This window comes from Psammomys obesus, unplaced genomic scaffold, assembly GCF_907164565.1.
Source record: "Psammomys obesus unplaced genomic scaffold, mPsaObe1.curated_primary_1811, whole genome shotgun sequence".
Classification (NCBI taxonomy): Eukaryota; Metazoa; Chordata; class Mammalia; order Rodentia; family Muridae; genus Psammomys; species Psammomys obesus.
The window spans coordinates 21150026-21177407 of NW_026596134.1; the positions used below are offsets into that span (position 1 = coordinate 21150026).

Genomic DNA, 27382 nt, shown 5'->3' on the forward strand with positions numbered 1-27382 from the left:
TAATAAAAACACAACAGAAAGCTCAACTGTGTCCCTTAATTCATCACTTCTGCCCCCATGGGGTACCATGATATTTAAAAAGTTTTCCTTTCCTTTACCTATCTTTTTCATTTACTTTCAGTGTTTGGAATGAAATGTATGATGTCTGGAAGCTTGAGTCCACAAAGCTTCAAATTTTAGGAAACAAAGAAACCATATATGAACATATTAACACAATGTTACAAAATGGAAAACTGCAAAGTACATTGGCTTATTCTATTCAAGTCATTTGTTATTCAGGTGACAACATTTAAATTTCAGAAAATAATTATTTAAACATGACATCTCTGGTCCCATATTTCTATATGGTCACAATCAATGAGATCCCAGTGGCATCTCTGTGTTGCTTTGTTAGGTAATGTATTCTCTTACTTTCCACCTGACCTACTTAACACAAATACATTATCTCTCTGGCCTTCTCATTCTCTCCAAACATTTCAAAGTCTAAGTTTGTTTAAGCAAACTGTGCCATGTCAAACATATCCAATGTTGTCACCTTGAGACACAAGGAGTACATTTGAGTCAGGGTCATTACCCCAAGGAAATTTATAAGCCCTGGTATCTGTTAATAACAATCAACTCTCTGCCTAGGAGGTTCAGGAATAAACAAGCTGATCTGGGTCTTAGATAACATTAGGAAGCTTCATTAACCATGTCTATCCCAAGCTTTGATGGAAATCTATAGAAATCAGTGTTAAAGGCTAATTATAAGTTAGAGGGTGAAACATACCCCTTCATTGGAACATTTCTGTCTTTATTTTTAGAGAGCCCTTTCCCCCTTGAGTGTTATAGAATGTGTGTGGCTGGAAGCTTCTCTTTTCATCTATCATTCCCAGGGGCACCAGGTATATCATATTTTACTTCTTTTTTTCCCCCTCTGAACTAAAAATGACACTTGCCTTTTTCATCTTCCTTCACAGAGAAACCTGCTACATAGCTGGGCTAGCCATTCTATACTCTGTTTAAGAAAGGGTAAAAACCAAAACCAAAACAAAAACCTCTAACATCCAAGGCTGTCTGCACTGAAGGGACCTTTCTTAAACAAGTATTGAGGGTTCTTTCCAGTTTTATTTTCATTACAGGACACTGCCGTTGGCTCAGTTTTAATATGTAATTACACAGAGAACTCCCAAGAAAGAAGAATGGCTTATAAAGAGAATTTTGTGGTCTGCTTTACATAGAAGGTTATCTGGAGATGGCAAGAAACTGTGAGATAAAGCATCACACCAGACAAGGGAATATTCAGTTCTTTCTTCTGTCCTTCAAACAGATTTTGGCCAATGGCTGATCAGAAATAAATCAAGTCTTGAGAAAGCCCCCTTAAGCATAGGAAGACTATTTGGATCTTACTAGGTTCCTTAAGGAACAGCTTGAAAGCTTTGGTTGATATACCTCATTTCAACTGCAGGGATTGTAGGCATGGCTATTTTTAAAGCACGATATGGAGAAAGACAAGGAAGAGGAGTTCATAACTCTTTGTATGTAGCACATGACGTGGCTTTCATTGCTAGACCATGCGATGTTCCTGTTAAATACGTGTTGCAGAATACCAAGTTCAGACAAGGTCACCCAAACAAAAAAGTAAGACAATGTGTCTAAGTGCAGTGATAATAAAGTTATTGATTTGTGTCCTAAATACTACATTGGTTACTTTTCTCCTTGCTATGACAAAACCCTGACAAGAAGCAACTTAGGAGGAGTGTTTTGTTTGGTATTGCAGTTAAAGGGGATAGAATTCATGGGTTATTGATTTGTGTCCTAAATACTACATTGGTTACTTTTCTCCTTGCTATGACAAAACCCTGACAAGAAGCAACTTAGGAGGAGTGTTTTGTTTGGTATTGCAGTTAAAGGGGATAGAACTCATGGTGGATGGAGCAGGGGGCATCTGGTCATTTCGCAGCCACAGTTAGGAAGCTGAAAGTAAACAGTAGGTGGGGCAGGCTATTAGATTCCCAAGGTCTGCTTCAGTGACCCACGTCCAGCGAAGCTCCACCTCATAAGTGGTCGGAACTGTCCCGCAATTGTTTCACCAGCTGAGGCTCACGTGTTCAAACATATGAACCAATGGGGAACATTCCACATTCAAACAAAAACAAATATCAATAGACACCAATATTCTGTCTCTTTTCTACCAATTTATTCCCATTCTGGTCTGAGCTAAGAGTTACGAAAAAGCACACTTTTCATAGTGCTTTTGCTTTCTCACAGTCTAGAGCAAAGTAGGTTTATATTGAAACATCCCACCAAGTCACTAGATCAAAATTTATAGCATTCTCCCCCCCCCTTATATTTTTCTAAAACATAATCAGAGACACCACAGATTCTCATGGTGGATTCTCTCCCTGCAGTGAGTCATAAGGCTAACCCTAATAGCCAATGATGTGGGTTCTGATGGTCTTTGGAGGCATTAACAAAGTTTATTGGCAAAGGAGCAGACACTCAGGGGACAAATAACTTAATAAAGGTGGCAAAATTGTTAGAACGACTGGCTGTTGTGATGCACAGTTGAAATCCCATCACTTCACTGGGAGCATGAAGGCAGGGGGATCAAAATTTAAAGCCAGCCTTGTCGGTGATTTGAAAGCCAGCATGGGCTACAGTATGTGACCCTGTCTGAAACAAACAAGCAAGCAAGAAGTCCTTCAGCAGCATGGTTAGGATGCAGAGCTGAGTCCTGTTAACATCAGTCCCAAGTTCTTCACACTCTTTTCAGAACAGTATCAGGTTCTGGAACTTACTATGTAGACCAGGTTGGCCTCGAACTCACAGGATACACTTGCCTCTGTCTCCTGAGGGCTGAGATTAAAAGGGTTCACCACCATGCACAGTCAAAGATTTCCACTCCTTTTCTCCTGGATTCTGTCCAGTGCCAGTGTATAGGTACATTAAAAATCTGAGGACAATGCAGCCACTCCTGATGAGACCTAATAGATTAGGATCAGAAGGAAGGAAAGGAAGACCTCTCCTATCAGTGGACTTGGGGAGAGGCATGCGCAGAGAACATACCTGGTCTAAAATGAGCCATTTCTTTTAGATGCAATGATGTTGTAATTACTTATACATACTTAGATTATTTTTTACCTGGTCTTTACTTCTCCTTTCCTACTCCCTTCTTCCTCATTCCACATGGAGTCTAATACATGGCCTGGCCAAGAAAAAAGCACATAGGCTTTACATATTTTCTTTTTTTCATTCTTAAACCAATATACCTATATGTGTATATATGTTATTCTTAATTACTAATTATTATTGTTTGTGTTGTTGTAAAAAGTGTATACAGGCCACAGTGTGTGTTGTGCTGAAGTCAGAGGACAACTTTGAGGAGTCATTCCTCTCCCCCTACCTTCATGTGGGTTCCGGGAATTAACTCAGGTCACTAGTCTTACATGGCAATCCCCCTTACCTGCTGGGCCGCCTTGTTCAACTCTGGTCTCTAAGTTTTAACTCTCTAAGCCAACCTTTTCTTGGGGACAAGATGCCATAGAAATAAAGCACACACTCCATTTAGGTGACCTAGTTTGGTATAAGTCAATTGGTCTGCTGATTGGGGTAATGCCAGGACCACATGGTCAGAGCCTACTCCAGATTCATGTGGTCCACCTTGTATACTAGCCTTATTGTTAGAGAGGAACCTGAATCTCACAAGCTGATGTGAGTCTCTGGGTGTCCTGGAGGCAGTAGAATCTTCTGTGTCAGAAGTTCCCAGTCTGAAATCTTTGGTGGCTTAGTGGCTGCTCACTTTTTACCTGTGTGAGCTTCAGTCATCTCAAGCTACTTTATAATACTTCTTCATGTTGGTTGATCTGGAGCCACCATGTACTCAGAGGTTAGTTGCGTGCCCCTCCCCCCCCCCAGGATTCTTACTGTTCTACAAGAAAATCCTCATGGAACTGAAGTGAAGTGATGCTGGGTAAACTTGCCTCTAAATTATTCCTGATTGGTCAGAAAAAAAAAGACCCACACTTGAGTGGGGCAGAAGTGCCGTAGGCAGAGCTAAGACTGGAGAGCTTAGAGGATCAGAGGAGAGGAAGAGGAGTGAGAGCTACAAGAGAATAGGGAGAAGAAAGAGGAGTCGTCGTGGGTTAAAGTAAAGAGGAACCAAGTGTCCGGAATGAGCTTGCTCTGAGATTCCAGAGAGGGAGAGAAACGGCTGCAGTGGAAAACAATGTGCAAGTATTTAGCAGAAATTTGGATGGGAAGTTGCCCAGATAGGAATGATTAAAGCAAGTGGTATGGGATGTGTGGCTGGGAGATAACAAGGTAGCTAAAGGGGTTAGTTACTGCCCAGGTCCAGTGTATAGGTACATCAAAAATCTCAGGAAGACACTGCAGCCATTCCTGATGAGACCTAATAGACTATGATCAGAAGGAAGTAAAGGAAGACCTCCCCTATCAGTAGACTTAGAGAGGGGCATGTGTAGAGAAAGGGAAGGGAGGGAGGGATTGGAAGGGGAGGAGGAAGGGAGCTACAGGGGGGATACAAAGTGAATAAAGTGTAATTAATAAAAAATTTAAAAAATCTGACAGGTGTCTGTGCCTTTTATTGATATGATAGTGGGTTAAACTGCCATAATTATATGAAGTTTTAGTACTAGATATTAATAGTTTTCTATAACACCTCTTAGTACAATTATTTCCTCCAAAGAGTAAATATGATGAAGAAAATGGAATGAATGGTCTATAGATTATGGTCAGTGACAGGGCATGCCCAGGGCTCTGCAACACAACCCCACCCCTGTAAGTTTGAACTGAATGATTCCAGTAGAGTCTCTCAAGAGCGAGTGCGGGAAGAGGAGGAAAATATTTTCAACCGAAAACTGAGGTTTCTGCTCATCCTTGAGCATAACCACCAAATAAGCTTTTCCTCTGGAGATTTCAATAATGAATTTCTATTTAATTGACGCCGCAGCGATCCATGCTCTGCACCCACAACACACTCATTCTCCCCGGTGAGGCTGAGCAAGAAGGAGCTGTTAAATCAGTCAGTGAGCATAATGAACTCCAGTTCCCCTTCACGAGGGCAAAATTACAAACGTGCTTTTCACTTCCAGACAATTAATTAATTTGTTTACACGATCGCTTCGCTTTGTTTTATTTCATAATTCTTTCTTCTCCACTTGCCTAACTAGTCTCAAGGGTTACTTGTTAACTCTTTCAGGTGTCTCCCCAAGACGTAGCAGAGTGGGCACTTAAGGGGTATTCTCAGTTTGAATGAATTTCAGATCTAGAGATAACAGGTAGCTGCTCTACACAGTTTTGACAGTTTTCTATAGGTCTGCTTATATTCTTCCTCTAAAGGAAGGCTTGCCTGGCATGATCTACCTCTCATATCAACGTCTGGAGGGCACAAGAGTCCCTCCAGATAGACTCTTGGGGATGGAGAGGCGGGAGTCATAGGGATGATTCCCAGTGTGATGCCTGCTCAGCATCTTGAGCCTGATCCCTGGAATTCCAGTGTTTTCATCTTTCTGGTGTTTGGGGAACCTCTGATGCATTCTCGTGCATATTGTGGTTTTAGCCAAATGATCATGTCTAAACGTCTATTATTGTTTCTTATTACTGGATGTTTAGCAGTTGACAAGATATGATGTTGGCAGGCAAGGATTTTCTAAGCTTCTGCTCTCTCCTCTCTTAGGTTTCCTTAATTTTGTGCCTATGTATTTTACATATTGCTGTGTTTTTGATTGATTTGCACCTCTCCCATTAATCTAGGCTTTTGGACATCTAGCAGATTTTACATGAGTTCCTCTTGGAAAGGTTCATCTGGAAGAGCTAACACAAAGATCCTGCCTTGGTGTTCATGTCAAGGATTCAAGCATAGTTTAAGGAAGGCAGATTTGAATATTCACATTATTATTATTATTATTATTATTATTATTATTATTATTATTATTTTCTTTACAGCTACAGTGTCTACTTTGTGCCATATACCGTATTAGAAACTTTCAGTGGAACATCCGTTTTAATTCAACAGTTTTGCTGCACTTGTGGCCAACGACAGCCTCCTTTCAATGAAGCCTCAGTTTTTGTTCCATATCAGGTCCCATCCTTGGCCACAGTTTAGGCTGCCGGCCCATGTGTATCAGCAGATATTCATTCCAGAGGCCTGATAGGTGACTTACACAACCAGCCATCTTCTCAGTGTCAAGATTTTATTCACAATATGATATAACCATGCTGAAATAACCTGTAAGCTTACTTCCAGCCCCATGTTAAAGTTGATATTCTAAATGTTTTCTCCGTGTGTGGGGGAGATGGAAAAGAAAGGGAAGAAGAACCAGTGTCTCCTAGACCTAACCTGTTCCGGGTTAGGGCACATCAAATGTAGGGAGCCTATTTAAAATGTGTGCCTTACGGCCTTACATCTCAGTTGCTATAGGTTGTTAGCAATTACTCTTGATGACTATGAAGCACGAAGTTGGGCTTGTTTGCTGGCTCTGGCTGATGAAAATGGGACTTTGTCATCCTCTCCCTCGCTTCTTTTAAGATGAGTGCTCAATCATTAGCTGTCATAGTATGGGCACTTCAGTTTATTATTAATGATTGCAGTTATTAAAGCCATGTAATAATCTGATTGGGAAGTGAGGGCACATAGGGGCCTTTGAGCCTTGCCAAGATAAACGTTATGCTGAAGGTTTTCGGGTACCATCCTAGAGGCAGTATTGTATGGGAGGGAGGCATTTTTTTTCAGATGGTAAAATACTCTTAGATGACAATGGAGAGCCTGTCAAATTAAGGAGTTGGTGACACAGTTGGCAAGGCATTTTAGCAGGTAATAACTTTACCTAGACTAATGAACAGGGGATCTGAGCGAAATCAAGATAAACTCCAATTCAACTTTTCTGAATAGTTGCTGGCATAGGTTCTCTTCTTTGGAGCAACTTCTGGATCTAAAGTGGATGATAGCACTAGAATAAACAGGACAAAAACACCATGCTGGGCATTTCACCACCACCTTATTAAAAGAAGGTAGGTAGAGCAGTGTCCTATTTTAAAGCTCTGAGTTAAACGCTTATTTTGATATGAGTTTTACCACCAATTGGCTATGCAGTCATGGGCTAACTCCTTTTGTTGTTGTTATTTTCATTGTTATTGTTTTGCTTTATTATATCTTTTGTTTTCAAGGCAGGGTTTCTCTGTGTAGCCCAGAACTCATGCTGTACACCAGACCAGCCTCAAACTCAGAGAAATCTGCCTGCCTCAACCTCCCACGTGCTGAGATTAAAGTCACGTGGCACTACTGCCTGGCTGATGGGTAAGTTCCTTAAACAATCTGATTCTCAGTGATTTTCATCAGGAAAGCAGAGATACTAAAACTATGCACATCATAAGCATTTTCTGAGAAATAGGAGTATGCACTGGGTAAGTACAAGGAACTATAGTTAAGTTGCTTGTGATAGACTGATGTATATTAGCCTTATGTCAGTGAGACACCCCATGTTTCGGTAGTGCTCAACTGCAGATTCTCGGGTTTTCTTTTTTTATCACAACATGAATTAGAATCCATGTTCTTAATTGAGGATAGTTTTGAAGGTTTCTTTAAAAAACAAACAAACAAAACCTCTCATATTGGTAAAGATATTATCTCCCAAAGGAAGACATGCTGAAATAAGCAGAAGTGGGATTTAATTGACAAATACTTGCTTGCTAAAAGCATCAATGTTTTCAGCAATCCTTCTCAATTGTATGTGAACATAATTAGACGCCTGGGAGAGGACTTAGGGATAGTGAAAAACTGTGAGGTCACTTGGATACACACTGGTTCCTATTCCATGCATACCTCCTCTCTTCACATTAGTACACACACACACACACACACACACACACACACACACACACACACACGGATGATATTTGCACAGCACCCAGCACAAGCAGCCAAGGCTACTCCTGGCAATGATCTGTCTACAAACTGTGGCCTGCCACCTCAGCATTGCGCCTTATTGAGGGGACTTACATCTCTGCCCATTAGGGACTTATGCTGACATACCCTGCTAGGAAAGTTCTGGCTTTAGAAGCCAATGCAATGAAAGTCCAAAGTATGTACAGAATAGGGCCCAAAGTGAGATAAAAACTTCAATAGAGATTATCATCTCAAACTTAGTGCGTCTAGTTTTAAAACTTAACAGTTTCTAAATCTTAAACAGTCCAAACATAAGCACAAACATGAAACATGAATATATATTATAGAAATACTTAAAACTAATGGGCAACTATAAATAAACATTAGTAAGTAAACGCTGTCTTAATTTGATAAAATGACCAAAGCAGGAAGGATATGCTGTGCCACAGTAATAAATCTCTGTAACTCATACAGGCATGCCCACACGTGTTTATTTCTTGCTCATATAAATGCTAACTTAAAAGGTACCTCTCCACCTTATGCAAGATCTTCTGGAATGCAAGACCGTCAAAGCACAGAGATGAGACTGGGACAACCATGGGGTAATTCTAACCTACCCTGGCCCCGAAATGATGTGTTTTGGTAATGAACAGAATCACTACACAGGAGAGTTTAGCACAACACGGATGACGGATGGGCAGAATGTTTGCTCCACCTCAGTCTGTTTACCCAACTTTTAGAAAATATAACTATGATTATTTCCACAGAAACTTCTGTTGCTTTTCTCTTAACGAAGCAAGTGTTCAATCAGCAGACACTCGGCAGGTGTACTAAAGGCAAAATACAACAGGATAATATTCCTAGTTACCAATGCTCAAAAAATGTATTAGAGTAAATATCAGGCTCTGAGCCTAGAGTGACATCTGGGTGATTTTATTGATCCTATTGAAGATCATGCCCCAGTCAAAAACAATTTTATTTCTTAATCCTGTATTTATATTGCTTTTCCTCTGACCTAGTGTTTGCAAAATATTAGTATAATATTTTCAGTGAACTACCATCAATAGTTTGCTTTTCCTATAAATACGATTTATAAAATTAGCATACTCTAAAGCCATCATTGTACTAACTCTACCTACACTTACCTCTTTCCTATCCTGAAATGTGATATTGAATACTAGTCAGTTTTTGCCAGGTCTATTTCACTGTCTTACTTTTACAGAGTGAAATGGTGAAAAATGGTTGGACACTAACCAATAGTCAAGTCTAAGGCAATAGCATCTGTCTTCCATTAGATGTAATACTCCATGTGGACCAGAGATCTAAACTCCTTAGATATCACATGGGATTGTACATAAGTCTTAGTTCCTACAAAGTTCAAAATTCAGGATACAACCATAAAATTAGCTGAACCACTGCAGTGGGGCTTTGCTACTTCAAAGAGGATTGGGAAATGGTGTAAGCACAGCTAATTAAGCCATGTGTTGAAATGAGACTGGAGGGTTGAATTCTTATCTATTTTCTGAATGCAAATGTTAGAAATGTAACATTTCAAATGGAAGATAAGAGGCAATGGGCCCCAGAGGCAGAAGACAGTAATGGAGATGTTCTTTCTCATGGTTCTGAGATAAACAGACTAAATCTAAGGGCAGCTTGTTCTAGAAGGCCAGGCTTGCATACTCTCTTTTCTATCTGTTCTGGCAATGTCAGGGCACTGTGATTCATTTGATGGTTCTTCATTTATGAGCCCCCATTTCGCTTATAAAAAGATCCCAGCCCCATTGTTCACTGCAGGGGAAAACTGCTAAAATCTTGACATACTATTAAAAAGAAAAACAAAATAAAACAAAAACAAACAACACCCTCCCTAAACAATCAAATATGCCTTAATTCGAAGTGCTGAAAGCCCCCCCAAGAAAGGAGGAACATCATTGTCTGTATAGAAAAGACAGAAGAACTTTTGCTCCTATGCTTTGCCCAGCAGCCCTCTGAAGGAAGCATCATTTTCTAAGTTCCTATGTGTTCCTTCCTGTACCACCGTCCTGCATCCAGGATACACAATCACAATCTCTTTAACAGCCACTGAACGATAGGATTCCATGCACTTTTCCGTATAGTTCCTTTTCTGTTGATGATCTTATCCTCCGGTTTAACAGCTAACTGTGTGAATGCTCTTGCTTGACGCATCAGTCATATAACTGTGGCCAAAGGTTTGTGGGCTTCTGAATGTTCAGGGTTTCTATTCACAGTGACCTAGAAACCTTCTGTACGTGTGGCTTTTAGAAGCATGTTCAAGGTACTTTACGATATTCTCTCTTTCTGCTACACTGTAGACTCCGAGAGGAAAAAGAAAGTACTTCAAAACTGAACAGGCTCTATACAATAAGTATCCGGAGACCAAACAAATAAAGACTTGGAGTTCTGTCTGTTTGAAAATTAAAAGTGAATGTCAATTGCAGTTTTCAAACTTGCCCGGTTTGATTCTATACATTGACAAATTGATTTTATTTTAATTTTAATCTGACTAAATATTCATGAAGGCCACAGACCAGCTCTTCTCTATCTCTTGTCTCTCTTGCCTCTTTCACACACAAGTGCATGTGACCTTGCAAGCAGTTCTCTAGACTCTGTATCTTATTCCATTTCTGGCCACACCATAGTTATTTTTTGTCAGTGACAAAAGTTCACTGACAAAACAACAACAACAACAAAAACAAACAAACAAAAAGAAAAACTTAACTTGTCCAGTAAAGATAAATCAAATTGGTGGGATGTTTTGTTTGTGTGTTTGTGTGTGTGTGTGTGTGTGTGTGTGTGTGTGTTGAGGTTTTCGTTGTTGAAGTTTTAATGGTACTTTTGATGACATTCTCCCTGTTGAAAAATTGCTACTTTCTGGCGGGGCATGTGCTGTACTCTCAGCTACTGACCCATTTTCTCATGCATGTAAAAATGTTTCCTCAGCATAAAGTGCTACTCTGAACACAAAAAAAACATGAGTCCCCACTCTCACCTTCATGAGAAAAGAACTGTGTCTCACACACATTAAAACCCTTGCTCAGGATGTAACAGCAAATAAGAGGTGATGATGGGATTGAAATGAAGTCTGGACCACCAGGCCATGCTTCTCTCTGTGTCTTACTGTTTGATGAAAGTACATTGTGTTACATCAGGGTGAAGAAGGAAAAAAAGTGATTATTTTTCTACCACACGCAGATAATACACATTAAGGGAATGGTTAGATCTTCTGTTCTACTTGTTTACTAAATAGCTTCCTAGTCTTACAAAAATCTTAGGTGCTCCATTTCAACATACAAATTATGGAAGATGCCATTAAAGCAAGAGATGGGAATTTCTTTTTTTCTTTTACTTTTTATTATTATGATCATTTATTAAAATTTATTCAATTTGCATCCCAGCTGTAGCCCCCTCTCTTGGCTCCTCCCTATCACACCATCTCTCCCTAATCCCCTCCCCTAGACCCTTGATAGGGGAGGTCCTCCTCCCCTTCTATCTGACCTTAGCCTATCTGGTCTCATCAGGACCTGTTGCTTTGTCTTGCTCTGTGGCCTGGTAAGGCTGCATCCTCCCAGGGGGAGGTGATCAAAGACCCAATCACTGAGTTCATGCAGAGAAAGCCCCTGCTCCCCTTACTAGGGATTCCACTTGGAGACTGAGTCTATGACCTACATCCTAGCCAGGGTTTTAGTTCCTCTATATGCATTGACCTTGGTTGGGGTATCATTTTCTTCAAGGCTCCCAGGGCTCAGATTTTTTGGCTCTATTGGTCTCCTTTTGGAACTCCTGTCCCCTCCAGGTCTTTCTGTCTCCTCCTTTTTTAATAAGATTCCCTGTACTCTGCCCAAAGTTTGGCTATGAGTCTGCTTCCATACCTTGATAAGTAGAGTCAGTAGGCTCCTGTCCCGTTTCCTGTCTTCTCCTGCTTCCAATATCTATCACGTTTGTCCTTCTGAATGAGGATGGAACATCTTCCCTAAGGTCTTCCTTGTTGTTTAGTTTCTTTAGGAGTACAGATTTTAGTATGCTTATCCCATATTATATGGCTAATATCCACTTATGAGTGAGTATATACCACATGTGTCTTTCTGCTTCTGGGATACCTCACTCAAGATGATTCTTTCTAGTTCCCACCATTTTTTTCTGCAAATTCCATAATTTCCTTTTTTTTTAATAGCTGAGTAGTATTTCATTGTGTAAATGTACCACACTTTCTGTATCCATTCCTCCACTGAGGGACATCTGGGTTGTTTCCAGGTTCTGGCTATTACTAATAGAGCTGCTACAAACATGGTTGATCAAATGTGAGATGGGAATTCTAATGCTCACTAAAAATACAGCTCTATACAAACCCTTCATGATTTATTCAGTGAAAATACACACAGAGACATATTACTAAAAGGAATCTTTTATTACCTTGTTCTTCTTCTTTCCTCATATTTTATGAACATCTGTCAATGTAACTGAATATTAGTCTAAAATATTAAATAATAGTCTTCTAGAATACCATTTCCCTGCTCGTGATTTATATTTATAATGCCAGGAAACTTAATCTTACTTTACTCTTCATCTATATGAAGATATGATAATAGAAACAGCCATGATCGATCTCTCTGCCTGCCACTTGAGTGTATTTCAATCAATCTGATAATATTGGACATTTTTCTTCTTCTTTTCAAATGAAAGTGCTTATGAGAAACCAGAATAGGCACCCCTGTAACTAACTGTTTGCTGCTATCACAATAATTTCTGTAAGATATTACTTTATGATGGAGTTGTTTGGTTAAATTCACAGATAACTTAAAAGCTTTCAGTACAACCTTCCAAATTTCGAGTTAAGGAGATAAGAGCAGTTTCTGACCCCAGCAACACAGAGAAATAAGTGTTTTCTTAGATAGTTGCCAGTAAAAAAAAAAAAAAAAGTTTTTAACCTACTGTAGTAACTCTTCTTGACTATCACTGTCACAGTTTTTAATTCTGTCTATTGTTAGCAGAAAGAAGAAGCGAAAGTCCTTTGAGCTCTGTAATAGTGTCACCAGCAGCTTTCTTTCTAAAAAGTTTCAGAACCATTTAATAATTTCACCATTTCCATGGTCCTGGAGTTTCCCTATGCTTAATTCTTCTTCTAGGACCCCAATCATTCACAATCTCCTCATCTCTTAGGGTTTGTAGAGAGTTTCTTGTGTCCTCATATCTAGTCAGCAGCCCTTGCCCTCACCCCTCACTCTAGCTGTGATGTAGTTATTTTCATTACCACTCTTAGATAATTTTGTACTTGGCTCTGAATAAACTTCCCTGACCATTTTGAACCATTGTTGCTGCTGTGGCAATAGGGGGGCCTTCAAGATATGCTTGGTTTAGAGTGATGATGCCTTTGGATATGGAAGAAAGCCATTATCTAGTGGTAACTTAACTGTTCTGGGGGTGTGCCCTACCTCTCTTGCTCTCTCTTGTTCTTGTTGCCCCTGCATCATGTTGCAACTACTCTATTATTATATAAAGTAGCACAAAGGCTCCCATCATATGCCAGCGCCTTGGTATTGGCATTCCCAGCCTTTAAAGGCCAATTCTAATAAATTTCTGTCCATTATAGTTACCCGTTCTATGGCATTCTCTTATGGCAGTACAAAAGCAACTACCTTGCAGTTTCTCCAGTTTTCATTTTGCTTTGCTGCCTAGATACTGTAGAGTGCTTTGCATTTAAAACCCCTAAGTATCTATACGTTTACTGCTTTTCCAGCACTCTTAGCTATACGTTATTACATGTTTTCATTTCCTCAGTTTATTGTCTGGCTCCCTCGTTAGATTCTAACGAGGACAGCTGGTCTATGGGCAAAACCAAGTGCCTAGCCCTGTATCTGGCAAATGGCAGACATCCGATAAATATTTGATGCTGGCTAAATTAGAGGAATGTGTACATTTACCATGAAAAAGATATGTCCCACCCCCAGTTCTAATGACTGCATGAACAGGGACAGACCCCAAGGCTAACTCACACTAAATTTTATGGAATGAAAAGTGCACTTAGACAAATGCAATGTTTTTTTTTATCATGAACTGGGTTAAGAGACCCCAAGGACTAAGATATCTACTGTGTCCTCTTAGTAAATACTCTCTATCTAGGTGGTGGTGTAGCCCAGTGGTAGAGCTCTTGCCTAGTTTTGAGAACATTGTGAATTTGATCATCAGCACTACTAAAGAAAACTGATGACTGTTCTAGAAAAACACACTTTCTTATTTTTCTACAGCTCAACACTAACTTGATACTTCAAACATTATCTGCAAACTATTTTTTTTTCACAGTACACACCCAGTCTTCCCCTTTCCAGCCCATTCATGGCATATATAGTTTAACACTTTTTTTTTTTTCTGATTTTACTTAACACTGAAGTTCCTTCCGAGCAACCTACTTAGTTAGAAAGGTAGGTGCAAAATGTCCAGTAATCCTGTTGTGTTTCTCACTCATTGGCCATGTCTGGTCTGCCAACCTCACATTCTTTGAAGCATTACAATGACTTAATACATGTACAATGTGTGTAGGTGAGAGTTACAAGGTAGTGACACTTAATGTTAATTATTAGAACCCAGCAGGCACCCCCACTCTTTCTTCCGACTTTATCATCAAGTACAATGCTAACAGGAAAATGAGCATTATACACCAAAACCAGAACATTGAACACTGGCCTGGAAGATCTTTTAAATGACAGGAAAAGGAATACCTCAGCCTCAGCTGATTGATTTATTTCTGGGAATGTTTTTGGTGATGTGATTTGAAATGACTGCCAGCATTAGTCAGCTCATAGCTAAAGGAGACGTAAGTTTTGTGAGTGTTTAGCGTCAGGAAGAATGAAGTGAGTTTCATTATACAACACACCACTATGGGGAAGGCCATGGGCTGTTGTACCTGTCTTCCAGGCAGATAGAGGAGAAGAGCCAGCTCATGTTCATTCTTACGTTATAACCAGGATCAGCCATTGAACACATGTATGCAGGTTGCATTCATTAGAAAATCTTTTTAAAGCTGCCTAGCAACCATAAAAATAGTATCCGGGAGTCCTGTTTGCAGTGAGATCCATTTTGATAATATTTTTCTTAGAATTAGCTTTTTGATCGTTAAAATCCTGACTATACATTCAACTTTGATCCCTTTATTATCCCTTAACATCATCTTTATCCAGTTTAGGATTGGTCACAAGTGACTTGTCTCTTACAAAAATTAGATCCACACAGGCCGAGTTTTTTCCTGTTAAAGATCTGTATTTTGGTGTGGGAAGAACAAAAATAATGCATTGATGGAGGTAGTCCCAAGGCCTCACTTGTTTTCTTGGAAATTTGAAAGAAACCATAATTAATGCTGTTGTCTCTCTTCTGTTCCCAGTTTCTCAGTCCATTGCAAATACTAAAGGAATCTGATGTCCAAATCTACTGGAAGCATCACATATGGTCTCACTTTCTATATCTCTGGTTTTTTAAAATTAATTACACTTTATTTACTTTGTATCCCCCCCTGTAGTTCTCTCCCCCCTCCCCTCCTAATCCCTCCCTTCCTCCTCCTTCTCCATGCAAGCCCCTCCCCAAGTGCACAGGTAGGGGAGGTCTTCTTTTCCTTCCTTTTGATCCTAGTCTGTTAGGTCTCATCAGGAGTGGCTGCATTGTCTTCCTCTGTGGCCTTGTAACGGCGCTCCCCCCTCAGGAGGAGGCGATCAAAGAGCAGGCCAATCAGTTCATGTCAGAGACAGTCCCTGTTCCCATTACTATGGAACTCACTAGGAGACTGAACTGTCATGGGCTACATTACATCTGTGCAGGGGTTCTGGGTTATCTCCATGCATGCTACTTGGTTGGACTATCAGTCTCAGGGAAGACCCATGTGCCCAGATTTTTTGGATCTGTTGCTCTCCTTGTGGATTTCCTGTCCCCTCTGGGTCTTACTAACTCCCTCTTCTTTCATAAGATTCCCTGCAATCTTCTCAAGTTTGGCCATAAGTCTCAGCCTCTGCTTTGATAGTTTGCAGGGCAGAGCCTTTCAGAGGCCCTCTGTGGCAGGCTCCTAACTTGTTCCCTGTTTTCTCCTGATGTCCATCTTCTTTGCCTTTCTGGATGCGGATTTAGCATTTTAGCCAAAATTCTTCCTCTTGATTAGTTTCTTTAGGTGTACAGATTTTAGTAGGTTTATCCTATATTATATGTCTATATGAGTGAGTATATACCGTGTGCATCTTCTGCTTCTGGGATAGCTCACTCAGGATGATCGAATGTAAACTTCTTCGACCACTCTGGAAATCAATCTGGTGCTTTCTGAGATAATTAGGAATAGCTCTTCCTCAAGATCCAGCCAAACCACTTCTAGGCATATATCCAAAAGAGGCTCAAGTACACAAAAAGGACATTTGCTCAACCATGTTTGTAGCAGCTTTATTTGTAATAGCCAGAAGCTGGAAACAACCAAGACGCCCCTCGACTGAGGAATGGATACAGAAAGTATGGTACATCTACACAATGGAATACTACTCAGCAATAAAAAACAAGGAAATCATAAAATTTGCAGGTAAATGGTGGGAAACAGAAAATATTTCTGTTTTAATAGGAACTAGGAGCAAGAAAGTTTTGAAGAGAACATTCTCATCATCAATGATTTAGGTGTACAGCTACCCAGGATTGGCCTCCCAGCCAGCCTCATTATCAGGAACATCAGAAAAATGGAAGAAAAATCCACTCCAGTGAATGCCCTTGAGACCTTATGGAACACAAATGTGACTACAGCACTTGTACTCACAAAGTGCCACCACATAGTAGATGGGTCCTTTGTTTTATAGAAAGGTGAAAGAAAGGGAGAGTAAAACCCCATAGATTGGGTAATAGCATTGTAACCTAGCTATTAACCCATCTTGTGACTAAAACAGATTCCTGCGGAATTACAGACACATCTAGCCTGTTTTGGCCCTTCATTTACAATTCAATTCTGCCTTCCCCTTTAATGATCAAAATCAGGTTCAAACAAATTGTCAAATATTAGGGCTTTGATTTCTGCTAATTCTATAATCTTTCTCCTTTTCCTATCATCTCCCGTTTCATTTTAACAACAATAAAGCAGTTCTTGAGAAGCAGGCCCACAGCAGGGCTATCCAGGTACAGCATACCTGGATCAGAAATCCTAAGCAGGGAATACTGTTTTACTTTCGGGGAAGGAGAAGGAAGGCATTGAACTTGTATGGTAAGTGGAACAGATTTTTTCCCCCTCCCGTCACTACATTTTCTGGGAATTGGCTCCTTAGACAGCATGGTGGACAGAATCAATTAACATCTCCCCAAACAGAGCTGGGCTTATCTGTTTTATATGCAAACATAGTACTCCTCAAGCTGAGACCCTATTAAAGCTTTGCTCCTGAAGGTAGCAACTCTCAACATGAGAAGGAGGAAATTCTTGGCTATTAGTCAGGAACATATTTTTTTTTTTTTAATTTTGTGCTTACTGAAAAAATAGTCATATCAGGGGTTTTGAGAACCATGAGGCCACCTGAAATTTTCATTAAGGAGATGGCAAAAGGTCAGAAAAAAAAATCTTAATTTCAGAGAGGTTAGCCAAAGTTGTCTCAACAAGTTCTCACAAAGTAAACATGATTATGAATTCCATATCCAAATCCAATGGCAATCTGATAACCTAGTACTTTAGAAATGTCTTCTATGCTACTCAGCAGAAAGTAGCTTTCTCAGCTTCTATGCTATTCTCTACAGAAAGTTGCCATGCAAGTAAGAAACAAAATAGCTAAGAAAGAAGTGAGTTGGTTGCTTATCTGACTAGCACGACTTCTCGTTGGCATGCAAAATTTGCATATAAGGAAAATGATTTGCAAACAGGTAATTGGACATTATAGAATTACAATAGGAGATGACACCATAGTTTTGTTGTTATGATGCTGATAAAGATTTGAGATCTAGCAGAAATTACATAACTCAGGTAGTATCATATTGAGTGGCCTTGTAGTTTATCTCCGAGAAATAGCTTCAAGTATGAGAGTTAACTGAAATCCCCTGTGTGGCAGCTAGGGGGGAAGACAGTGAATGTCTCTATACATCTGGAGTTATCACAGCATCCTTGGAGAAAGACACTTCACTAAAATACTAGAATTAATGGACAGTTGTGAGCTGTCCCATGTGTGTTGGTACACAGCCTGGATCCTCCTAAAGAGCCTGTGGTGTTTTTAGTTGCCGAGCTGTCTTTCCAGACTCATCTCAATTTTTTAGAAGGCAAATATATTTGGAAATAGTAAGCCATTTTGCAATGATGAAATGAGTTTTAAAAATTAATAAAATAGCAAAACAAATATATTTAAAATGTGTAATTTGAGAAAACATATCAATACATATACAAAATCTAAAATATGGTGGGTGAGAAATAAGCACAGGAAACGTGAAGAAAATACTTTTGGTTAATTCTGTAGACATATAGACATCTTCAGGATGTTCTGTGAGGACATTCACAGAATGTAATTGAATAAAAATAATTCCAAAAGAGATGCAAAATCAGAAAAATCAATTTTCATAATTGAAATTGAGGAATTTTCAGCCACCTGAGCCCTTTCAGAAAAAGACAGCACTGGGCTCCACAATTTCATAGAGAAATCATCCTAAGGCTTTAGAGAGCAGATTCCAATGTTACACTAATTAAATGCTCAGAAGCCTAAAAAAAGAAAATGAAATTCACAAGATAAACCCTGTCCCATTTTATAAAAACACATTTAAATATCTGGCTATTGAAGAATCAGATCATTTGACTATATTTGCAAAGCTAGCTTCATGAGTATTGTGGAAACACCAAACTCCCCCTTACAAAAGTCAAAAGCTAGGCTACAGTTTCCACGCAATATTGGTATTAAGTTATTAACGAAGGATACTAAACAAGAGAAATAAAAATGCTAAAAAGCCAGAAAGAGAATAGGAAATGATGTGCGTATCATACAACTAAGGACATGGGGTTCTCAGAAAATAAAACAATGAGAAGTGAAGGTTCGGTGAGATGGCAGAGTCCGGAATTACGTGCCTTAATCCATGGCCTCCATTAGAAGGTGATAGTGAGGAGTCATTTATAATAAGGTGCAAGAAGAAGACCTTTTAGGATTATATTTACAACAAAATATTAGACTTTAATGAAATAAAATAAAATATAAGCTCCTGAAAAGAAAGGTCAACAAAAGTCACAAAGTTAATATTTTTCCTAAATTATCTCCATCAGTAATAAATTATCTCAATGTTGCCTATCACCTATCTATCTATCTGTTAATTAGCTTCTTCCATATATCAATTTATATATGTACTTAATTGAAGAAAGTGATTCTAAAGTTTCTACATGGGATCAAAATATCAGGAAAGCTGGGAGAAGAGTAATAAGAGAAAATTTGCCGTATCAGATATTAAGTCTATTTGGCATATTTTACTTTTCAACCTGAAGTGTTTGTGGTTCCCCTTTGTCCTCATCCTTACCAGCGGTTTCATTTGGTGTTTGTTTTGGTTTTGTCTTTTTAATGGTTGCCATTCCGTCTAGGGTGAGATGAAATCTCAATGATTTAATTTGCATTCCCCTGATGGCTAGCGATGTCGGATATTTTCTCATGCTTATTAGCTATTTGTACTTCATCATTTAAGAATATCGGGAAGTTTTGCGGAATTATTTGAGCTATTGTTCTTTGCGGGGGCACACATGTTCATGTTTGTGCCTGTGTGTGTTAGGGTATGCATGCATATTTGTACAATACGGTAGAAGCCAAAGGTCAACCTCAAGAGCCATTTTTCAGTTGCTACATACCTTGTTTCAAGAGCCCACATTTCACATTTATTTTGTTGAATGTGATGATCAGGAACAATAAATTGTTCTAAGTAGGAATATTATTAGAATTATGTTAACTTATAATAAAATATTTTAGGTATATTTTGATATATGTAAATGTCAAATAAAGTATATTTAACTAAAAAAAATTTTAGGAAATACATGTGGGCAGACATATTAAATGGAGTAAAATGAAAGCCCAGAAAGGAACTTAAAGTACCATAAATGAGGCTTAAAGAGAAACAGTGACACAAGCATTGATTCTGAGTAGCTAGCTGACATGGAACCTTGTGATAAAATTAGATAAATATCTTGCATTCTGTGTGGGAATAAATTTCAAATCACATTTTAAGAAACTATAAAAAATTAAAAACTATGCAGTGTAAAAGAAAATATAAGATTGGTTTAAGATGTTGCATGTAAAAGATCTCCTTTTGAACTCACCAAACAGCAAAATTTGGTGAATTCAACCTCATGAAACCACAACACTGGAGGCAAAAGCTCTTAGCAAAATCATAAAGCAAGCAAAATCAACTTAAAAAATCTGGGGCAGTAAGAAGAAATTTGCAACCCCCAAATACCAAAACAAAGAAAAATAAGAACAAAACAAACAACAAACAAAAATATCAATGAACCACAGCAAAGAGTAAACCAGTAAGAGAAAAACTGAGAAAAATGTATCAATATTCAACTCAAAGATCTACAGGGATGCCTTGTAAGCACATAAAAAGATGGTCATAATGAAAACAAGAGACGTGAAACTCGATTGACTCTACCTTTTCGTATATTAGATTGATAAGTGCCCAAACAATTTAGAGCAAGGTCTGTTGGCACGGTAAGTGGAGGCGCTTTCCTTACTGCAGGTTGTCTGTGGATTTGTATACTTATCAAGGGTGACTGGCAGTACTGAAACTACAAATTCAAATCTCCTAATGCCTGATGTTACTTCTGACACTGTTTTCCACGCTCGTTCTTAGAGGTACACAGAAAATAACCTTGGCAGAAGCGAGTTTAACTGCACTATCACAACAACAAACAGTAGAGAAAAGGGTAAATATGCTATGTTCATTCTGTACTATAAGCAAAGGAGAAGGAGGCTGCCTATGCTCTGAGACCTGTTAAAGGACACGTTAAAGGTGGAGGGGCTGCACTGAATGTCCAGGATGCAGACAGCAAGTGGAACCAAGTGGAAGTGGGACCTGGGGCAACATGGTTGCAGTTTCTGTTAAATGTATCAGAAAACTCTGAAAGAATGCAAAACCACTTAACTGGATGGTTTCTCGCTGAAATAAATGACATAAATGCGAGAGGGCATTTATTGCTGGCGTTTTCCTCTTGTAACTGTATTAACTAGTCAAATTTTTCAGAAATAAATTGAATACGAATGTTAGAAATCTCCCATTGGTTTATGCAGGAAAGATAATTGTAAGGTCTCAACATTGTTACCCAAGGTGGATATACATCAATTTCCTGCAGGGTAGCTCCCTCCTCTCCCCATTACCTGAGCCATCTGTGGCATTTGGGTTTTTAAGTAATATCTGAACACTTTCTTGTGACTGTGGACTTCTCAATTGATGCTAGTGCCTGCTTTTCCTCGGGATAGTGTTGGGGCTGCTGGAAAATAGGCAACATGGGACTACAAGCTGGAGGCCTTTAACCCTAGTGGCTTATTGCCATTTGTTCTAAACTCTAGTAGCCTAGTGGCTTTTGTGTTGTTGGGGCAGGCCAGCTGGCTCAGTCACCCTCCTAGAGAGCAGCCTTCATTAGATGGACCACTAATGACTTAATTGATGTGCAAAAACCTAAGCTTTGTAGTGCCCCAGAGGAAAAGAACCAGAAGCCTGGCTCACTGGAGTTCTGAGACGTCTGCAAATTCAAATAAGACTCTCTTTCTCCTGGGCCCGTTTAGCTGAAAAGGTCACAATCTACAAGGCACTCTGCTCTCCCTGATGGTCCTTTTTTTTTTTTTAACTTTTAGCCAAGCTGTATTTTGCCCAAATGTGTGCATTGAGTTTGTCAGACTTGATTTAAGCACACAAATCCCCTAGAAAGAAGGAGGCTGCCTTTGGATAGCTTATGCATTTAATGCCAGGATAAATACTGCTACCTACTTCCACCCATTCTTTCCACTTTCCCCGGGAAGTCAGTGCAGAGTGGTCCACTCATCTGTCAAAGTGTCATCGTTCATTAACAGCAAAAGAGCCATTTATTTTTCTCCAAACTTGGCACACAAGAAGTACTTTATAATGGAAAAAAAAAAAAAACTTGGAATATTTTATAAAGAGCTTTAATTTTGCAAAGTAAAAGAGGAGGAGGGAGGACGAAAAGATTAAGAAGAGGGAAAAAAAGAGGAGGTAGGAAGTAAGCACATAAACCAAAACAGTTCTTATTGTTGGGGATGTTCTGACTGGCTCTGCCTCCTACAAAGCAGCAGCCTTTCAGCTGTTATCTCCTTCAAGGTTGGAATTCCCTGTCTTGGTTCTTAGCTACTGTCAGCCCCTACACCAAATTCCTGGAACAGCTAACATCCTGTGACTGACGGTGGGAATGGAATAAGGAACCGAATGAAGCCATTTTGAATAAAACTTTCATTTTGAATAGGGGTCAAAAAAAAAGTTTAAGTTGCCAAGACTTCCCTGGGTAACTGACATCCTGCCTGGGAGAGAGTAACTGACTTGGGTACATATGTACTGACATCCTGATTGGCACGTTGAGACATGACTAGCAAGGCAAGTCACCCGGCCACTGTTGAATGAACCAGCCAATGAGAACAGGGTGAGTGTACCACACAGGGAAATAAAAAGTCCCTCATTGCTGAGTCCTGATTGGGTTACCAGGCCAGAGAAAGATAATGCAGCCAATCCTGATGAGATCTGATAGGCTAGAGTCAGAGGGAAGGGAAGGAGGACCTCCCTTATCAGTAGACTCAGGGAGGGGTATGGGGGGAGATAAGGGAGGGAGGGAGGAAGGAAAGATGGGATTGCAAGGGGGATGAGGGAAGGGGCTACAGCTGGGATACAAAGTCAATAAACTGTTATTAATTAAAAAATAATGTGCTCGCTTCGGCAGCACATATACTAAAATTGGAACGATACAGAGAAGATTAGCATGGCCCCTGCGCAAGGATGACACGCAAATTCGTGAAGCGTTCCATATTTTTGCACTCACAGAATCCCTAAATCAAATGGACCTAATAGATGTCTACAGATCTTTTCACCCAAACTCAAAAGAGTACACTTTCTTTTCAGCACCGCATGGAACCTTCTCCAAAATAGACCATATAGTTGGTCACAAAGCAAGCCTCAACAGATACAAAAGGATTGAAATAATCCCTTGTATACTATCTGACCACCATGGACTAAAGCTGGACATCAACAACAACAGAAACAACAAAAAGCCGACACGCACATGGAAACTGAACAACTTACTACTCAATGACAGCTGCGTCAAGGAAGAAATAAAGAAAGAAATTAAAGACTTTCTAGAATTCAATGAAAATGAAGGCACAACATACCCAAATTTATGGGACACATTGAAAGCAGTGCTCAGAGGAAAATTTATAGCACTAAGTGCCTACAAGAAGAAATCTGTAACATCACATACAAACAACTTAATGGCCCAACTGAAAAACCTAGAAAAAAAAGAAGCAGATACACCCAAGAGGAGCAGACGGCTGGAAATAATCAAACTAAGGGCAGAAATCAATCAATTAGAAACAAATAAAATTATCCAAAGAATCAATGAAACAAAAAGCTGGTTCTTTGAGAAAATCAACAAGATAGACAAACCCTTAGCCAAACTAACTAAAAAGCAGAGAGAAACCATACAAATCAGCAAAATCAGAAAGGAAAATGGGGACATAACTACAGACACTGAGGAAATCCAAACGATTATTAGGTCATACTACAAAAGCCTATATGGCACAAAATTTGAAAATCTAAATGAAATGGATAACTTTCTTGACAGATTCCATCTACCAAAATTAAGTCAAGATCAGATAGAAAGACTGAATAGTCCTATATCTCCCAAGGAAATAGAAGCAGTCATTAACAGTCTCCCCTCCAAAAAAAGCCCTGGACCAGATGGCTTCAGCGCAGAATTCTACAAGACCTTCAAAGAAGTACTAACACCAATTCTCCTCAAACTATTCCATAAAATAGAAACAGAAGGAACACTACCAAACTCATTCTATGAAGCCACAGTCACTTTGATACCTAAACCACACAAAGATCCAACAAAAAAAGAGAACTTCAGACCTATCTCTCTTATGAACATTGATGCAAAAATACTCAATAAAATACTTGCAAACCGAATCCAAGAACACATCAAAGATATCATCCACCATGACCAAGTAGGCTTCATCCCAGGAATGCAAGGGTGGTTCAACATACGGAAATCCATCAATGTAATCCACCACATAAACAAAATGAAGGAGAAAAACCACATGATCATCTCCTTAGATGCTGAAAAAGCATTTGACAAAGTCCAGCACCCATTTATGTTTAAAGTCTTGGAGAGATCAGGGATACAAGGCACATACCTAAAGATAGTAAAGGCAATATACAGCAAGCCTATAGCCAACATCAAACTCAATGGAGAGAAACTTAAATCAATCCCACTGAAATCAGGGACAAGACAAGGCTGCCCACTCTCTCCATATCTCTTTAACATTGTACTTGAAGTCCTAGCCAGAGCAATAAGACAACTAAAGGAGATCAAGGGGATACAAATCGGAAAGGAAGAGGTCAAAGTGTCACTATTTGCAGATGATATGATAGTATACATGAGCGAACCCAAAGATTCAACCAGAGAACTTCTTCAGCTGATAAACACCTTCAGCAAAGTGGCAGGATACAAAATCAACTCAAAAAAATCAGAAGCCCTCTTGTATACCAAAGACAAAAAGGCTGAGAAAGAAATTAGGGAAACAACACCCTTCACAATAGCCACTAACAACATAAAGTACCTTGGTGTGACTCTAACCAATCAAGTGAAAGACCTATTTGAGAAAAACTTCAAGTCTTTGAAGAAAGAAATTGAAGAAGATCTCAGAAGATGGAAAGATCTCCCGTGCTCATGGATTGGTAGGATTAACATTGTGAAAATGGCCATCCTGCCAAAAGCAATCTACAGATTCAATGCAATTCCCATCAAAATACCAACTCAATTCTTTACAGACCTTGAAAAAAAGATTCTCAGCTTCATATGGAGAAACAAAAAACCCAGAATCTCCAAAACGATCCTGTACAACAACAGATCATCTGGAGGTATCTCCATTCCCGATCTCAAGCTGTACTACAGGGCAACAGTAATAAAAACTGCATGGTATTGGCATAGAAACAGAAAGGAGGATCAATGGAATCGCATAGAAGACCCAGAAATAAACCCACACACCTATGAATTCTCAATATTTGACAAAGAAGCCAAATCCATTCAATGGAAAAAAGACAGCATCTTCAACAAATGGTGCTGGACCAACTGGATGTCTACATGCAGAAAAATGAAAATAGATCCATATTTATCACCCTGCACAAAACTAAAGTCCAAGTGGATCAAGGACCTCAACATAAAACCAGATACTCTAAATCAGCTGGAAAAAAAAGTGGGAAACAGCCTAGAATTCATTGGCACAGGAGACAACTTCCTGAACAGAACACCAACAGCACAGGCTCTAAGAGCAACAATCAATAAATGGGACCTCATGAAACTTAAAAGCTTCTGTAAAGCAAAAGACACTGTCATCAAAACAAATAGACAGCCTACAGATTGGGAAAGAATCTTCACCAACCCTTTATCTGACAGAGGGCTAATATCAAGTATATATAAAGAACTAAAGAAGCAGAAAAGCAACAAACCAAGTAATCTACTTAAAAAATGGGGAACAGAGCTAAACAGAGAATTCTCGAAAGAGGAATGTCGAATGGCAGAGAAGCACTTAAAGAAATGCTCAACCTCATTAGCCATTAGGGAAATGCAAATCAAAACGATCCTGAGATTTCACCTTACACCCATCAGAATGGCCAAGATGAAAAACTCAAGTGATAGCACATGCTGGAGAGGTTGTGGAGAAAAGGGAACCCTCCTCCATTGCTGGTGGGAATGTAAACTGGTTCAACCACTCTGGAAGTCAATCTGGCGCTTTCTCAGACAACTAGGAGTAGTGCTACCTCAAGACCCAGCTATACCACTCCTAGGTATATACCCAAAATCTGCTCAAGTACACAACAAGGACATTTGTTCAACCATGTTCATAGCAGCTTTATTTGTAATAGCCAGAACTTGGAAACAACCCAGATGTCCATCAACGGAGGAATGGATACAGAAATTGTGGTATTTTTACACAATGGAATACTACTCAGCAATCAAAAAGGAAGAAATCATGAAATTTGCAGGCAAGTGGTGGGATCTAGAAAAGATCATTCTGAGTGAAGTATCCCAGAAGGAGAAAGACAAACTTGGTATATACTCGCTTATATAGACCTACAAGACATGATAAACATAATGAAATCTACACACCTAAAGAAGATAATCAAGAAAGTGGACACAGGCGAAGGTGATTAATCCTCATTTAGAAAGACAAATGGGATGTGCATTGAACTTATGACAGGAGTCTACCACAAAAGGCATCTGAAAGACTCTAACTACCAGTGTTTCAAAGCAGACACTAAGACTCATAACCAAACCCTCGGCAGAGTGCAGGGAATCATATGAAAGAAGGGAAGTTAGTATGATATGGAAAGGATAGGAGCTCTACAAGGATCAAATATATCTGGGCACAGGGTCTTTTCTGAGACTGACACTCAACCAAGGACCATCTATGGATATAACCTAGAACTTCTGCTCTGATGTGGCCTGTGGTAGCTCAGTAACCAAGTAGTTTTCCAAAGTAAGGGGAACACGGACTATTTCTAATAGGATCTCAAGGGCAGGCTGTTTGACCCCCACCCCAGGGGAGGAGCAGTCTGTTAGGCCACAGAGGAGGACTTTGCAGCCAGCCCTGAAGATACCTGATAAAACAGGGTCAGATGAAAGGGGAGGAGGTCCTCCCCTATCAGGGGACTTGGAAAGGGGCAGGGAGGAGACCAGGGAGGGAGTGTGGGGTTGGGGAGGGAATGAGGGAGCGGGATACAGCTGGGACACAGAGTTAACAAAATGTAACTAAAAAGAAAAATAAAATAAAATAAAAAAATAATATAAGGTATTTATGATTTTCACGATTAAAAGCTCTATAGAATTCTGGCTGCCAGGGAGCAGCAGGGGAAGGAGTTTCCGTTTAGCTCTCAAGTCTGTTCCGTGGCCCTAATCAATCAGTAATGGCTTGATTACAATACAGTTGTTCTTTTCTGCATTGACCTGTTAGAACTAAGTTTACAGGGTCATATTAGGCTACCCTTCTTAATCCTATGTGGGACAAATCCAAAGGGCTGCTCTCACCAGAGTTCTCTTGGTGAGGGCGGTTGAAGCCCTCCCTGAGTCTGCAGCAAATTCTCTTCTTGTACTCCATACTTCATACACAGATGTGTATGTCAGTGTTACTCCTTAAGAAGCGTTCTACACTCTAAACTCAGTCTGACAATTCTGCTTCTCAGGAAGCTTATTGGAGAACGGAGGCCAATGAATACACCTTGTTTCATATTCACCTTCCTCAAGCCCTAAAG

At 39.6% G+C, this 27382-nt stretch overlaps 1 protein-coding gene and 1 non-coding gene across 5 annotated transcripts in view; one reads left to right on the plus strand and one right to left on the minus strand.

The window, feature by feature from the left end:
- Nrxn3 (neurexin 3) overlaps nucleotides 1-27382 on the minus strand; it is a 1537891-nt gene that overhangs the window by 277145 nt on the left and 1233364 nt on the right. The gene's annotated exons all lie outside the window — the stretch shown is intronic.
- On the plus strand, nucleotides 22778-22884 carry LOC129666229 (U6 spliceosomal RNA). The gene has a single exon (XR_008718518.1). It is a non-coding gene; the product is annotated as a U6 spliceosomal RNA (small nuclear RNA).